The following is a 12,828-nucleotide window of genomic DNA, read 5'->3' as shown; positions in this document are numbered from 1 at the left end:
TTCTTTTTCCTTTTGACATCTTTCTTTGCACTTTGCTCCTCTGATAGTTCTCCCTGAATCATTATCCAATCACGGCATATTGTCAAGCTTCTCAGTTAAAAGCTCAGAAGTAGAGATTAAATGTCACTTGTTCTGTTGGCACACTTCTCAGTTTTCCTCAAAGCACATCATGATAGGACCTAAGCGGTTTCTGCCTGAAATACAAGCATACACACTGAATGAAATCACTAGGAGAGACTGGCAGGAAGGTGTTTGTGGCAGGTTGAGCTCGCTCATAGCTCCTGCTGCAGCAGAAACCTCCGTACAACCCTGAGACACAGCCCCATGCAGCATCTTATGGAAAGAGGGATGTCCCACTTACACTGTTACCATCTGTGCTGGTTTCGGCTGGGATAGAGTTAATTTTCTTCATAGAAGCTAGTTTGGGGCTATGTTTTGGATTTGTGCTGAAAGCAGTCTTGATAACACAGGGATGTTTTTGTTATTGCTGAGCAGTGCTTACACAGAGTCAAGGCCTTTTCTGCTTCTCACACCACCCCACCAGTGAGTAGGCTGGGGGTGCACAAGAAGTCAGGAGGGGACACAGACAGGACAGCTGACCCCAGCTGACCAAAGAGATATTCCATACCATATGACGTCATGCTCAGCATGTAAAACTGGGGGAAGAAGAAGGAAAGGGGGGACATTTGGACTGATGGCGTTTGTCTTCCCAAGTAACCATTATGCATGATGGAGCCCTGCTTTCCTGGAGATGGCTGAACACCTGCCTGCCCATGGGAAGGAGTGAATAAATTCCTTGTTTTGTTTTGCTTGCATGCGCGGCTTTTGCCTCACCTGTTAAACTGTCTTTATCTCAACCCACAAGTTTTCTCACTTTTACTCTTCTGATTCTCTCCCCCATCCCACCAGGGGGGAGTGAGAGAGTGGCTGTGCAGTGTTTAGTTGCCGGCTAGGGTTAAACCGTGACACCATGAGAGGCAGAAACCTTTCCTGCTTTTCTTTTGTGGCACTTGAATAGTAAGAAAATCCCTTTGATGTTGCATAGTTAACATGATAACCAAGCTGGGGAGATGCAGATCCTCTCCTACTAACGTGATATGGGTCTGGGTCTTCTCTGCAGTTTTTCCTGCACCTCAGAAGTCAACAGGACCTTTAGGTGAATCTGGCTGAAATGAGGCCTAGGAACTCCATATTTTAAATCGGTTGCTATGAAATAGTAAGTATGTTGGCAGCTTGGGGAAGAGATACGCATGCTTCTGCCTCCCTCGCCAGCACTAATGTTTGTTATTATATAGACACTCATCACAGCTTTTAGCTCCAGCTAGAGCTCTCATTAATCACCACCTGGGAACACCATACACAGAGCAGACGTACGTGAGCTTTTGTGAGAAAAAGCTGGGGGGAGGACGGCTGCATGTCGTGTGGGGGTGTGAGTGATGATTTTGGGGTGCATAGTGAGAGACTGAAGTGAGGAAGAAGTAGAGCGTGTAGGAAGGAGGAAAAGAACACCGCAAGAGCTGTTTGGGGAGACGGAGAGAATGAGAAAACACAGAGGGAAAAAAAGACAATCCCATTTCAAACAAATTGGGCAAAGGGGGAAAGAGTGCACCACTAACAATAGCCCATTTAGACTGCTCTTGTGCCACAATTACTGTCAAATTTTAAAAGACAAAATTGCAATTAGGCCAAGACCATTTGCCTGTAGCAAAGATGAGGCCAGGAGGAACCCTCCCCCCAGTTTCTGGTATAGTTCTTCCCTCTCTGCTAAGACTTTCATCTAGAGCTCATTATGAACAATTTTCTTTTTGGTCTTAATTTGTGCTAAGAATGGCACAGAAAGTATCCCAGGACAGGCATGTCTCCCATTTCCTGGAAGGTTTTACTCTGATCTCTAGTAATTGGCGGTCTGCTAAAGAGGTTATTATTATTTATTATGTTTATTATAGACATGCCTAACAGGCAATGAACGATATGGTTTTCTTACGTTAAGCACTCTACAAACACATAGTGGTCAAAGGTTCTTGCCCCAATAAATTTGTAGTCCAAACAGAGACACAGGTGAGGCTAAGAGTTTAATGCATGGAGAGTGAAGAGAGTGCTGGCAGCATACAGCATATGGCAATAGCTCCATGTTTTTATTTCACTGACATGATGAGAGGAAAAAAGAAATCTTGACATACGGAAAGAAAAAAACAAGATGCATGATGTGATGTCAAGGAGCTCTCAGAGTACAAGACAGGCCCATTAGAGCTACAGATATGTCTCTGAAATTCAATAGTCCCCTGCCTTGAAGGGTTCTGCATCCCATTGCTTAGTGTCCCTTAATGGTGCTTCTTTACAGATTTTTTTTTCTTTTCTTTTTTATCTTTTCTTTTTTTTCTCCTGGGGTGCATAGCAGGGCAAAAAGGAGCAAAGGAAAATATTACTTAATAAATTAAGACATAGGAAGTTCACCACCAGTTGCTCACAGAAGACATAGTCCAGCACTATATTAGGCACAAGATGGCCAACTTCTGTGCTGCAGCCAAAAGCCAATACTCTGGCAAAGCCATTTTTCAGTGCTCAGTCACTTTGCCACTGTTTCCCAGAGTATATATATCAATATCACTGGAGCAATGCATAAAGAATGGAAAATTCTCTCGTTCTTTACTGATTTGCAGACAAATAATATTTTCTTTCTGAAATGTAAGGAATTTGTGTTTTCTCTGACTTGAAAGCTCTGGGTGCAAATTGTTTCCTTAAGTCAGAGATACTGTCCTCCTACACATTTAAGGCATTTGACACGGTCCCCCACAACATCCTTCTCTCTAAATTGAAGAGATATGGATTTGATGGGTGGATCGTTCAGTGAGGAATTGGTTGGATGGTCACATGCAGAGGGTAATGATCAACGGCTCAGTGTCCAGATGGAGATTCGTGACAAGTGGTGTCCCTCAGGGGTCTGTACTGGGACCAGTACTGCTTAATATCTTCATCAGTGACATAGACAGTAGGACTGAGTGCACCCTCAGCAAGTTTGCAGATGACACTAAGCTGAGTGGTGTGGTTGACACACCTGAGGGATGGCATGACATCCAGAGGGACCTGGACAAGCTGGAGAAATGGGTCTGTGTGAGCCTCATGAGGTTCAACAAGGACAAGCGCAAGGTCCTGCACTTGGGTCAGGGCAGTCCCTGGTGTCAATACAGGCTGCGGGATGAAGGGATTGAGAGCAGCCCTGCCGAGAAGGACTTGGGGGTACTGGTGGATGAAAAGCTGGACATGAGCTGGCAATGTGCACTCACAGCTCAGAAAGCCAGCCGTATCCTGGTCTACATCAAAAGAAGTGTGGCCAGCAGCTCGAGGGAGGGGATTCTGCCCCTCTACTCTGCTCTGTTGAGACCCCACCTGGAGTGCTGCGTCCAGCTCTGGAGTCCTCAGCACAGGAAGGACATGGACCTGTTGGAGCTGGTCCAGAGGAGGGACACAAAAGTGAACAGAGGGATGAAATACCTCTCCTATGAAGAAAGGCTGAGAGAGCTGGGGTTGTTCAGCCTGGAGAAGACAAGGCTTTGGGGAGACCTCATTGCGGCCTTACAGTTCTTAAAAGGGGCTTATAAGAAAGATGGGGGCAGAATGTTTAGTAGGACTTGTTGCAGTAGGACAAGGGGTAATAGTTTTAAACTAAAAGAGGGTAGATTTAGACTAGATATAAGGATGATATTTTTTACAATGAGGGTGGTGAAACACTGGCAGAGGTTGCCCAGAGAGGTGGTAAATGCCCCATCCCTGGACACATTCAAGGTCAGGTTGGACGGGGCTCTGAGCAACCTGATCTAGTGGAAGATGTCCCTGCTCATTGCAGGGAGGTTGGCCTAGATGACCTTTAAAGTTTCTTTCCAACCCAATCTATTCTATGATTCCATGATTCCAACTTCCATCAGTGCCTGGAAAGTTCACCTACAGGGGCTCAGGGATGTGGGTACCACTTAACTGTGATAGAGAACCATGTGTAATTCCTCTCATTATGGACAGACAGGCTACATATCTACACATAAAGCAAGGCCCTGTTTTTTGGCTGAGAGGACAGATAGCATGGTATAGCTCACATCTCTCTCGATAAAGTCTTTTCCCCTTCTCTTAAACAGGGTGACTTTATGTATACTGAGTAACAGGAATACCGATCCCTGACCGATGCTCTTCCCAAAATGAGTTGGGAGAAAGTGCTAGCTGGCACAGGAATACTATGACATTAAAAACTGTGAATGAGGATGGACCAGCTTTGTTCCCATGTCTTGGCCATGTATAGTCTATAGTATAGGCAAAACTGAAAGAACCAATACTGTAAACCTGTCATAACAAAGCCATGCAATCTCTTTTCAGTGTAGTGCTTTTATTTCAGACCCTCTTTGGTCACTGTACCTTGACAGAAGAGTATTAATTTTTTTTTTTCGAAGGTGATAAATTTGTCACTTATTTTAGATTCTCATCTTTGAGACCCTTTTCTGAACCAGGGCATACAAAATGAATGGCCTTTGCTGAGAATAGTAGCCTCACAATCTGGAGCTGGAACACTTTGATCCTAGACCCTTTGCCTTTCCTTCTATTTCAGTCCAGTTGACAAAATCAGTTTAAACTATTTCTGTGCTTAAAGTTGCTCAGATGCTTGCTGGATCAGTATGCGAGTCATATTCTTTGACAACAGGGAATGTCAGACTTGTGTGACATGTTGTGTTTCCTTTTAGGTAAAGCTGGCAGTATCTAGTGGTTTGGTGATTGTGGCTGTTTCTGTCTGGTTTGTTCAGCAGATGGCTTCGATATGCTGGAGCTCAGTCCTTTACTTTGAAATACATAATCCTTGGCTAATTTTATGATGCAGAGAGACACTGTGGGACACAAAATTATATACCTTTTATCACAAGTGGCATTACACATTTGGTGGTATGGTGCCAATTATGCATTTCAGGATGTCTTAAAAAAATCAGTATATGACAAAGTTTTAATTTGAAGGGAAAACTTAAAGATAAATTATTACTCTCTTACTTTCAGATCTGTTTCTATGTTGAATGTTCCATACCACTTGAGTAATGAGATTTCTGCATATATATCATAATTTTCTTTTGAGCTTCACTGTCTAATTTCATTCCTCATTAAGATTACTTATACAGAGCAGTGCTTTTTTATAATTGGGGATCATCTTTAGTTAGCCTTTGGTCCATCCTTATCAGTGTGACATCTTAAAGGCAGTATATTTTCTTATGCTTTTCACCGTTCTAATATCTACATGGTTTGCAGCTAAGTCCACTTGTCAGATTTTCACCATCTATTTTCAGGAATCAAAAGTTGCCATTCTGTTGTCTTCTGAGGTGGAAGAGCAGACACAAATTCTGCAAAGTAGATTAAAGATTTGGCTTTCTGTACATACAGTCTTTAATGCACACACTTTCCAGCATCTTTAATAGTGTGTTAAAATGGCAAAGAAAGTTATACAGGGAAGAGAAATTGTTGGTTTGTGCTGCTGAATAATTCTTCAGCTCTTAACTTAAAATGAAGATGTAGATATGGAAATGAAAGAGAGAAGAAAACAATGTAGGAGATACAGAAACTCAGTCGTGACTAGGAACTACGAGCCAATTATTGCACTGTAATTTGGAAAACAGAGTAGGATTGTTCTATACAATGCTTATTTCTAGGCTGACAAGGAAAATGCACAATTTCTTTTATCACAAAGTTGTGAGGTACATGTGAATCACTTGTAATAGGATTGCCTAAGTAAGGAAATTTTATTTGTTTAATGCTTATGAACTTAACAAGACCCATAATTAAAAGTCAGGAGGGAGAGTGCCAGTGAGATGTTTATTAGGGAAATGGTAGAAGTGAAAGATCTTTGCATTTTTTCAAGTATGATGGTTATTTTCATCTTTTATTGTAGATGCCTATAAGAAGCTTGTAACAGTACAAATCTAACTGATAGTCCCTGCTTTTATTTGGCTTATATTTGTGTTAATTATTTGTGTTATAACAACATTTAGAGTCATGGGCAGAACCCCACTAAGGTAGATGTTCTCATTCAGGGAGTGGATGTTCCTGCTCTGAAACGGCAAAACGTCTGCTGAGACAAAATGAACTTGAAGGACTGGCGCAGAACTTGTGAAGTAGTTCCCATTTTGTAGAGAGGAACTGAGGCCCACCCTCATTAAATAATATCAGAAAACCTGTACAAGAAGTCTGGGAAAGCATCTGGGAATTAAACCAAGGTCAGAGGAGTTCTAGTGCAGTTGCTGCCCTGTCTCTATTGTATGCCAGTCTCCAGGCACTCTTGGGCTCAAAATGAGATGGCTCCTTCCAAAGCTCAGATCTGTTATGTCAGGTGGGCAAGGCATAGCACTCATCAACTCAGTAAAAGTATGTTTTGGCTTCCTTCCCAGCAACCGTAAGGAGAAATTCACTTATAAGTTAGTTGACTTCTAAACACCTACATAAGTACTTGAAAGATAGGTAACTTAAAAATAAGTAACGTACAACTACAAGGAGAAACTAACAAAAAATATCTCTTGGTGGTTTTGGTAGTAGACCCCCAAAGAAGGTTTCCAGTATGAAATACAGAAAAAAGAAAGTACATGACACTCATATATTACCTTTATCTAATATATTGCAAGTAGGACATCCAGGAATACAGATGCAACTGGAGATGGATTTTGCTAGAAATGATAAATATGGGAAGATAATGGTAAAAATGTTGGAGAAAAAATAATGCTTAAAAGAGAAGACACATTTGTAATGTTTGTGCCCCTAAGTAAGAATATATAGGGAAAGTATTTGCCATTTAGATATAAGCATTTATCTTTCATAATACTTTATTTTAGTACCTCTTTGCGAGTAAATAATCTTATTGTGACAGAATGAGAAATATTCATCCACTGCTAAATCCAATAATATAATATTTGATTTTCTCCCAGCTCCTTATAGGCAAACTTGTTAAAATTTAGTGCAAGCTTTGTGTAAGTGAGGACTTCAGAATTTAGCTTATTTCAGAGACAAATTCATTTAGTAACATGTTCATTTGGGCTTTCATCCTTTAACCAGATACTTTGCTCCTCTACATATGAAATATATCAAATTAATTAGATTTTTCCATGCATTGTGTGGGAGCATGGTACAAACATTCTGAAATTCTATATCTCATTATTTGTCACCCCTAACTTTTGCTTTATAGCTGATTTAGGTATGTGCATGGGTATGACAGGACCTGAAGTAAGTCACAGCTCTGAGATGGACTGAGAGCATACCACAAACACCAAACAGGCTCTCCATCATCATAGATGCACTTATGAAAACACAAGAAAGAAGTAGCTTTGAAAGTAGAATTTTAAAATGAGCTTTCAAATCAAAGATCTGTTGGGTAAAATACAATAGAAATAAAAAGGTTTGCAATCAGATTCCCCCTTCCTCAAAGGGTCTTTTCAGGTCTGGTTCCTTCTTGCAGTGTTGGGCTCAGTCCAGTGATTTTCAGTACCTTTCTGGGCTGTAACAAACACTGTATGAGCAGGATGCATTTGGTTCATGGAAAAGTCTCTTTTTACTTGTACTGTAGAAGTTTATTAGTCTCTGTCTGTGCTACAGGTTTGCTGCTGCCCAGCTCCTGCTCTGCACTCCAGCTGCTTCACTCAGGTTGCTCTCAGGAAAGGCACAAATTCCCCTGAATCCAGAGTATACCACATCATGCAAGAAATATCTGTCAGTTAAGGTAGGCAAGAAGCTGTCCTTCCTGCACCCCTTTTCAACAGAACAGAACATGTAGTGAAACAGAGCAGGCTGCAAGCAAAGAGATTAAACAGTTGTACAATCCATCACCATATCCTTCCTTAATACTGTCTCCCTCTTTGAATTCCCTGCTACTGTTTCTTATATTCATTTGTTTGGTTTGCTGGAAATAAGATTTTGAATTCTTCTAAGCTCAGACTTTATTTTCTTGAGAGTCTGAACAACTCCTCACATAATGGAGCCCAATTTTCTTTCGCCCCCTTAGCCACTATCAGAATACAGAATATAAATTATAATGTTAATATGCCTGGGCAGAACACTTTTGTTCCTTTAATAGTCCTTCCTTCTCATTCCTGCTTTGTGTTTCAGAGAGGTGCTTGGTAATAGCTTAAAGCAGATTGTGTAGCATGTATGTTAAGAATACTAGCAGAGGGGAGATAAAAGAATTCTTGTTGAAAAAGTGGCCACTGTGCTCATGGGTCAATGTGCAATATTCATTTGCTGTAATTTCAATTTCCAGTAAGCTGTCCAATACATCTCTGTTTCAGTGCCTATTATATCTGTGTCATCATCTACCCTCAAACTAATAAGAGTAATTTCATTAGTCTGGACATTCGAAAAAGCAAAACTTTTGTCTGAAATTAATAACTCCCACAGATTAATCAAAGATAATTATATTAGGAGAAGTTATGTCTTCTTGTATCCTGAGTCATAAAATGAAATTCTCATTAAAATTGTATTACATTCATTACCCATGTATTCCCAGATTCCCAGAAATATACATTATATAAGAATCTCCATTTCGATATTGCTTGCAAAACTCATTTTGATTCATGCCAAGGTTTCAGCACAGGAGTGTTCAGTCTGAGGAAACCATGCAGTTCCTACACATGCAACTTAGATTGCTCTGCTGTGAATAAAAAATGCTGCATTCAGCTGAGCAAAGTCCATAATGTTCACTTTGTCCACTTGTAAATTCCAACTGATTTCTAACTACAACTATCCACTGCTGTTTCAGGAGGATAATTAAGTTGCCATTGTACATCTCCTTTTTAGAGGATAACCTAAAATCACTGAATTTTGTGTTACGTGGTGATTTTTGTGCTATGAGGCAGCACGTCAAGCTGGGCAGAACCCTAGGTTAAAACTCATGTGATGAGTGCTATCTTTTGCATTTGGTTTGAATGCACTCCCATTCTGCCCTCTGACTTTTATCATTCCTTTCTATCGAGCTTTGAGCAGCAGCTTGCTCCTTCCGTGAATCTATATAGTGCCTAGCACAATGCAGCCCTGACCTTGGTTGGGACACTGCAGTACTGTGAAAAAGAAAAATATTAATTAACTGCTATGTCCCAGCCAAAACATTTGCCCTTCAAAGGCACATGAGAATTTTGCTCTTCCTATTGGTTGCAATAAAGACTGCCAACTATGTACTTTTATGGTGAAAAACGCTAGAGATATATAGTGTTAGCTTTTTCCAAGGCAAGATAACTATTAGCAAGGTTGCTCTTAGTAAGAGACAAGGTTGTCTAATCCTTTTTTAAGGCCAATAATATATTAATTACTTGGACAAAGAAAGAAATCTCAAGGAGGGATATTCCTCTTTTGACTTTGCTCACCATCATCAAGTCACTTAATGATGTGCTTTCCTACTTTATCTCAGAAAATTCCATAGCTGCTACTTTCTTTTGACTCCCTTGTGCTCCTGCAAACTGCCCCTGAAGTCCATTTTGCTATTCAAAATACCATGATAAAGGCTACAGTCCATGTGAGTTGTCTGAATGATGATGGTATGGAAATAATTAGTAAAAATGAAGTTGGCATTTGGAAACCTCTTCTGTTTCTTAAAATCATGCTATTCTTTGATTGAGGATTCCATTACCACGCTACTGCAGTGCTGCCTTTTTGCCACCAGCTCCAGTATGAAGTAAATCAAAGAATGAAATTGTTGTGCATGTTGCTAATCTGAAAAATACCAGATTAAAAAAAAAAAAACAAAACAACAAAAACCCAAAAGCCAAAGCAATTTTTTTTTTTTAAAAGCACCAGAACCTAGTATTAGGTGGGATCTGTAGTGCTTTATGGAAAATTAAGCTGTTCTTTATGTCTTTCATTTTTGACCAGATTTACTGCTTGGATCATAACTGAACACATTCTCCTTCATGAGGGGCAGCTCTGTCTCTGGAGCTCTAATTTTGGTGAATTAGATGAGACCATTTACTTGGGAGTCCTGGCCCTAGGGTTTACCAAGGCAAAGCAGCAGTCAAATTCCTTATACACTAAAGCAGGTGTGATTGACAACATTTCACCAGTATATCATGAACAGGAAGCAAAAGGAAGACAACCCAAAATCAAACAAGAACAAGCCAATCTGTTCCTGTGTTACTGAAAGTAAGGTAATAATTTTCTGGCAATGATTTTTGGTGAGTTTTACTTACAGATGCAGGAAAACATGTAAGTATACCTAACTCAGAGCTAGGAGGCAGAGAATGGAAGGCAAGGCCATGTTGGGTACCTGACTGCATCATGGCCATGCCAGCAATAGTACTTGTACTTCCAAGGTGAGGTAACAGAGGTACTATTGGTGGGATGTAGGTAAAGGTAATTGTCTGTATGCTTCTAATTTGGACAAGATGCATTTGTCTGAAATGCAATGAGGGAATGGAGTCGTGCTTTCAAGTTACCACCATGCCATGATGCAGGGCCCTATGCACAGATGAAAGAAGATAAGAAATAAAGCACATTTACCGTAACACTAATTCCTTTCTTGGCAGGTTACTGCATGGAGTAACTTTTAAAGAGAGATCTATGAATGACAGCTGCTTTTGTGCTCTCAGACTTAATATGGTCAGTGGGATCCTGTTGTTATAGGGGTCTTCAAATGCAGTAGAAACATTTCATTTAACTACTCAGCACAGCACAGGACACTGGCAAAAACCTTCTTGACAAGAGCACAGGATAGGAACAGTCTTGTAAGGAGATCCTGAGCAGCAGAAGTGGCGGCACATCCGTGACCAGCCTGTCAGCTATAATATACCATGCAGGGAACTTTCCAGGATGCCTCTCATGATGACAGGCACTGACTGTACAAAATACCCAAACCTGCAACCTGCAGCTATAAACAGCTAGGGTTGCAAAGGCAGAGACCATGTCAGCAGCAGCAGGTGTGAGGACATGAGTCAGTCATGCGAACAAGTGCGTACTGCTGGACTGGCCACCCAGGTTGCGAGTTATACAACAGAGCTGTGCGAGGGGCAGGGTTTTTGCTCTTCTGTTATGGCATGAGACATGCTGATGATGAGTCTGGTTACAACCCTCTCGCTTACACTCTCCTTCTTCTTGCTGACCTTGAGATGCTTTCTCTCAGCTCCTCATGTGTTGGAACACGTCCCAAGCAAATTCTCCAGAATTTGGCAAAACTAGCTCATGGAAATCATTGCTTGATGTCAACTGGGCTTATTTTTATTCATAGGGAAGCTCGGGGAAGGTGTTGTCAAAAAAGGTGTGGACAGAAGGATCACTTCTACAGAAACTAAAAGTGTGATGGAACTAGATTAAAAGGGAGATGACAAAACTGGGCAGAAGTCAGCATTGCTCCCAGCAGCCCTCTGTGAAACGCTAGATGGCAACCGCAACAAACCAACGGATAATGGAATGGGCATCTTCCTCCTTTACAAAGTTGCTCCAGTGTATCAGGACTTTGTGGGAACTACCTCTGTTACACTTCTCACTTGTTCCCCAAAACATTACAGGATGTCAAGAAGGTGTTGGTTTTTTTTTTTATTTCTTTAACTCACCTCTACCAGTTGAGAACAGATTAATCCTATTTAAGAGAGTAACTTCAGCTGTCTAATGGAGAAGCTGAAACTTGCCTAAGTTCATCTCTGCTGTGAAAACTATGGGTGCTTTAATATATATATATATTTTGTCCTATTCTGATCTACTCTAATTTTAATTAATATTTGTATTTAACCAAAGCAGAAAAGTATGTCATAACTTTCCTTTAAAGGAGGGTAGCATTTCTACTGAGGCAGGCTGATTTTTTATAATTTACCCCAAGACCTGTAGATCGACTTTTAGAGAATGTGGCCCTGATGTGGCCCAGTTCAATTTTCCACCACAGGATCATTTTACACTAAAGCAAAAGATAGCCATCTAACATATCTGAGTCTGTGATCTTTCACTTCTTTTCCCCAGCTTACACCTAGAATACATTTCTGAAAAATGCTTTAACCATTTTTTAAAGCTCATAAACCCATGACTTTTTTCTAATTTAGTTTGGCAGTGCTTGTTCTTCTAAGGAAACATTTGCATGATAGTACCAAAGAACTGAGTAAAATTTGTAATTAAGAAAGGACTCTTCCAGCAATTTTATGTGCTAGATGAAATAATTTTCCAGTAATAAAAGCTTTATTTGCTATCTATAGCATGATTTAATCATAAGTTACTAAAAGGACGCTGTGATCCAGACAGCCTTATGTTCACTCTCAAGTATCTAGTCTGTAACATTAAGAACTTTTCAGGCTTTGTAACCTTATAAATAAATGCATGTTATTACATATGAATTAGTTATTGTTGAGTCTTTTTATAGCCTAATCATCAGTTTGGCATATATACTCCTTCCATTTCATTGGATCATGGGCAAATATAATTTTTTCTAAAACTCATTTCATTTCCAAAAAATTTGCCTTGTTGACAATTCCATGCTTCTGCCTAAATCAGAATAATTTTCTCTGTTAGAGCATTATGATGATTATTAACAGTAGCAGTGATTGTTAACTGTAACAATAATTATTATTTTCTCGCTTAATTGCCAGGAAACGAGAAATGTCTAGAACAAGAAATTTACCCAAACACAACTTTGAATTAGTGACAGAATACATTCAAGAATGAGGTCATTAAAAAAAGATGTTTCTTTACTCTTTTCTACACTGGATTAAAAGTATGGGTTTGTATCTTCCTGTCTGAAATCATTTAGGTATTTTATAAATCAAGTATTGTCCTTATCCTAATTTTTTATCACTTTTTAATTATGTTGAAATAATTTATTGTTAACCAAACATGTATTTGCCAGTTTTCCTGATA

This window comes from Nipponia nippon, unplaced genomic scaffold (genome assembly GCF_047370975.1).
Source record: "Nipponia nippon isolate SJK-2023a ecotype South Korea unplaced genomic scaffold, ASM4737097v1 scaffold_1, whole genome shotgun sequence".
NCBI classification, from domain to species: Eukaryota; Metazoa; Chordata; class Aves; order Pelecaniformes; family Threskiornithidae; genus Nipponia; species Nipponia nippon.
Note: the sequence above shows the minus strand (reverse complement) of the source record.